The sequence below is a fragment of the Myotis davidii genome, unplaced genomic scaffold (assembly GCF_000327345.1).
Source record: "Myotis davidii unplaced genomic scaffold, ASM32734v1 scaffold6530, whole genome shotgun sequence".
Classification (NCBI taxonomy): domain Eukaryota; kingdom Metazoa; phylum Chordata; class Mammalia; order Chiroptera; family Vespertilionidae; genus Myotis; species Myotis davidii.
The window spans coordinates 1,656-6,395 of record NW_006281736.1 but is presented as its reverse complement, the minus strand read 5'-3'; positions in this window follow the sequence as shown (position 1 = coordinate 6,395).

Here is a 4,740-nt window from a genome sequence, read left to right as displayed (position 1 = left end):
TCCTCGACCCCCAGAAAGTATTCTCCAGGGTGAGGAGGCCCTGAATTTAAGTGGACACCAACTATGTGTGTGTCTGGTGGCCATTTGCATATGGGAGGTGTCTGCACATACAAAGGGCAAGGGGTGAGGGGAGGCCCGGGTCTCTGCGGCTTCTCCTGGAAGGAGGTGCTGACTGTGCCCTCAGAGAACTAGGCCCTCCTTGGTGTCCTGGTCACCATGCCCAGGGACCTCTTCTTCCACAGCAAGCGATGTGCTGCAGGAGGTGGTTGAGAAGTAGGATGTGGGAGCAATTTGTGACTCCTTAGGGATAAAATCAATGTGCCTCTTCTTCTAAAGATATTAATAAATATAAATATAGATATTGATATAGATATAGATATAATTATAGATATGGATATAGATATAATTATAGATATAGATATATAGATATTTTTTCAAAAAATATAATTTTCTTGATTTTTAGAAAGAGAGAAGGGAGAGGCATAGAGAGATAGAAACATCCATGAGAGACAATTATGGATTGGCTGCCTCCAGCATGGCGCCCACTGGAGATGTAGACAGCATCCCCATAGTGAGCCCTCACTGGGAATTGAACCAGTAACTTCTTGGGTCCTGGGTCGACACTCAACCACTGAGCGACATGAGCCAGGCTGGATCTTCTTTCCTTTGTCCTCACCTTAGGATGTGTTCATTGATTTTTAGAGGGAAAGGAAAGGACAGAGAGAGAAGGAAATAGAGAAACATTGATGTGAGAAATACTGATCAGTTACCTCCCATTTATGCCCATACTGTGAATCAAACCTGCAATATTTTCATTTATTTATTTAATTCTTTTTAAATTGATATCAGAGAGGAAGGGTGAGGGAGAGAGAGACAGAAACATCAATGATGAGAGAGAATCATTGATTGGCATCCTCCTGCCCACTCCACACTAGGGATGTTTCCCAAACCTGGGCATGTGCCCTGACTGAATGGAACAGTGACCTCCTGGTTCAGAAGTCAATGCTCAATCACTGAGCCACGCTGGCCAGGCTGTTCCTACACTTCTAGGATTCACAGAGCTCCTGTTTATATGGGCTCTGGTCAATGGGACATTGGCAACATTATAGGTGACCAGGCACCAGCCATTCCCTGACTGCCCTCTGACTGCAGTGGTCACGGGCTTCACCACGATGCTCTTCAGCTCACGCCCCCACCCCCCGGAGGTTCCCTCAGCCCAGGTGTGAGCTGTTGGAGGTGCTCTGAGGTCAGTGCTCAGCTGTGTCTCTACCTGACACAGGTGAGGCCCCCACAGCCTGACATCACTCATAGATACTGCACGTGGGCACTGCAGGGTGGCTGAGGCTGGCTTTACGCTGCCTGAGAGGCCCCGGCCCCGGCATCTCAGGGAGGGACTGGCACAGCAAATGGGCATGAAGGCATGTGGACGTGCATTTAAGGCAAAACCTACCAGGGCTGGAAGGAGCGGGAAGAGCACAGCCCTATGGGACGTCCTTTGCAGGCCTGATGGGGTGAGAATGCAGGCGGCAGAGGACAGAGGGTGAGGATGGGGTGGTGTCTGCAGAGGCTGGAGGGACAGCATAGGTGGGTGGGGACCAAGTCTCTTTCAGCAGGTTCTGAGTATCCAGGTGGATTTTCCAGGGGAAGTGGGACAGCTGCAGGGACGTGTCCCTGGAGACCAGGTTCTAAGACCCTTGGGGCACAGGGCCCAGCTGGGCTGTGACAGGTCCCATCACTGGGCCTCCTTCCTGCCTCCGTCCTGGGACACCTTGAGAGCTGGGTATTGCTCCGAGGCTCACGCAGTGACAGCGGCCACAAACTATGATCCTAACCCACCATGTGCATCCAAGTCAGTGAGAGGCTCATGGCTAACTGCCCCAAAGGGCTCCTCCTGGGGCAGAGCAAGGGGCTGATGACCCTAAGGTGAGGGTTGGAGCCTGGAATCTTGGGTCTCTGCTCAGCACTGTGAGCGAAGTTGGGGCGCATCGCTCTCAGTGTGTGTGTGTGGGGGGCGGGGGTGGCAGGATTCCCTACAATGTTTTCCTTGTCAACCCAGAAATCGACCATCAGGGATATGGTGACAGGAAAGGCCCAGATGAGAAGTCGCCCAGACCTGAAACACAGCCACTTCCTGCTTTTTTTGCCTGCAGAGAATCTAATTAAAGCCACAAGCAAGGAAGCAGGAGCTACCCCAGGGACAACAGGAGGGAAGAAAGCATTGACCCCAATAGGAAGCCCTCACAACCCCTCCAGGGACAGCTTCTAAGCTGGGACCATGTGTTTGCTGAGCGCCCCCTCGTGGCCTGAGCGCCCCCTGCAGCCCAGCCCTGTTGCCAACCTCAGGGAGGTTTGTGTCTGGGCTCACACTGACTTCCCCTCACGGTGTTTCTCACACAGTAATACATGGCCGTTTCCTGGGCTCTCAGGCTGTTCATTTGCAGATACATTGTGTTCTTGGTGTTGTCCCTGGAGATGGTGAATCGGCCGTTCACAGAGTTGGCATAGTATGTGCTATCACCATAATCAGTAGTGAGTTGGACACCTGCAAACACAGGTGAACTTAGAATCACACGGAAGTAAAAACAGGAACAGGTCTCAGTGCTCCCCACTCCTGAGAATGACCTTGAAGAATGACCAGGAGGAAAAGGCAGCCTGGCACCAAGTCTATGGTGGAGCCACTGGGGTCCTGTCTCAGGCACTTGGGTTCTGGGAGACTCTCCAACATGCGGGGCAGGGCCTTCTTTTATGAGCAGGAGGAGAGCCCCATTTGCATGGAGTCTGGACATAAGGGTGCAGCTGGGACCCTGTGCTGCATGCCTGACCTTGTCATCCTCAGGGCAACCCCAGATGGAAAGGACTCAAGGATGCTGGACTCAAGGGGCCCCGTCTTACCCACCCTTCCTCCCTCCTTTCCCAAGACCTGGTCACCCTGACCCCATTCCTTTGGGGACAGCCTCCCGGATTGAGAGTCCTCCATCCTTGGGGTGTTGATGAGGACCCAGGGGTGTGGGGATGGGGTTTCCTCTCCCTCTCCTTCACCCGCCATGTGCCATGTTGCCTTTCGGGAATTGGGAATGAGAACTTGCATTGGATGATGCTTTAATTTTGAGACTGAAAGATTCTCTTTCCTGTTTTTCCCATTCAGATCTTCTACAAAACTCAAGGGTGTACATGTGATGAGGCAGGAGAGGCTGGGTGGATGCTGTGGCCACAGCCTCAGTGTGTAAACTGCTGTCCCTGTCACAGCTTGTAACTTCCTTTCCAAAACCACAGATTTTACTTAACTTCCCTGCTGTTTGTGTGCAAAAGTCCTGTTTTCCCAGCCTCTCAAACTGGGACAAGTTCCATCATTTACAAATGGAGCCCTGGCTGGTGTGGCCCAGTGGTTTATACATTGGCCCGGGCATCACATGGTCTCGCGTTCAATTCCGGGTCAAGGTTGCTGGTTCACTCCTGGCCCTGGTCAGGGTCATTGAGAAAGCAACCAACCCATGTGCCTCTCTCACATCAATGTTTATCCCCCCCACTCCCGTCCCGCCTCCTCTCTTCCATTCTCTCTCAGAAAAGTAAGGGGAATAATATCCTTGGATGAGAATTAAATATAGAAAAGGAACATGTTGGCGTTTGGAAGCAAAACCCTGCGTAGAAATTGAGGCACTAGTCGTCCTTGGGGGCAGGTGAGCCCCTCCCTTCTCGGTGGCAGAGGAGCCACCTGCAGGTCAGTCCTCCTCTCTTCTTCTGGGGGCAGCCCCATCCCACAGTCTCTCCCTCTGCCCCACGCAGCACTGGCCCCGGCCAGCTCAGCTGGACTTGCGGAGGGTGAGGCCCCAACTCGCTTTGCCCCAAGAGGAGACCATGCCCACCCCAGGTCTGAGTGAAGTCACCTACCCCAAAGCCAGGGGGCCGAGTGCTGATTGCTGAGTGAAACCACAGCCCTGGTGTGGAGAGGGGAGACCTGCCCTGTGGACACATTTGAGCCTATTGCACAGATGCACTAAGCAAGGCCCATCCATGAACTGCATCAGCCGCCCACACCATGCTGATGGATGAGGTGTGCAGGGCGGCTGCCTCATCACAAAGCCCTGCTCTCTGCTCAGCCTCAGACCCAGCTCGCACCTCCCCAGGCTGCTGGTTCAGAGACACCGGATCCTGGTTTAAAAGAAACACAGAGATTAGGGGTTTTCTGGGCTCATAGGAGGAGTGGGTGGGAGTCAGTGTGCAATGGGAGCTGGGCTTCTCCAGGCTGTAATCAAAATGCTATGGAAGTGAGCACAGGAGGTGATGGCCGCACAGCACAGCAAAGGTGCCACAGGCCATCGACTGTGCACTTTGTGGAAGAAACAAGGTAGACATATGCCCAGGGACTGACAGTCACCTTTCAGGGTGATCTGGTCAGAATTCCCTAACTGGGCCGTTGTGGGGCAAGTCACCCCCAGGACTTAACTTTTTAGTAAAAGGCTTCTCTTTGCCTAAAGCCAGCCCTGCCCATAGTTCTTAAGCATCAAGGTCAACACTCCTTTAAAAGAAGTCCTAACCACGCCCAGGAGAGCGCTCTTACTAAGTGCCTGCTATCCCACCCCCAGTCTGCTCTATCCCACCTCCATGCAGCCTTCCTTCCTCCTCCTCAATCCCAAACGTGTCAGAGAAGCTGTGAGAGCAACTGTGACACTGGCATTCTCATGTACACGGCCCTCCCTGTGCTTTGAACTGTGGATGAAGGGGCCACATGCTCACCTGCCA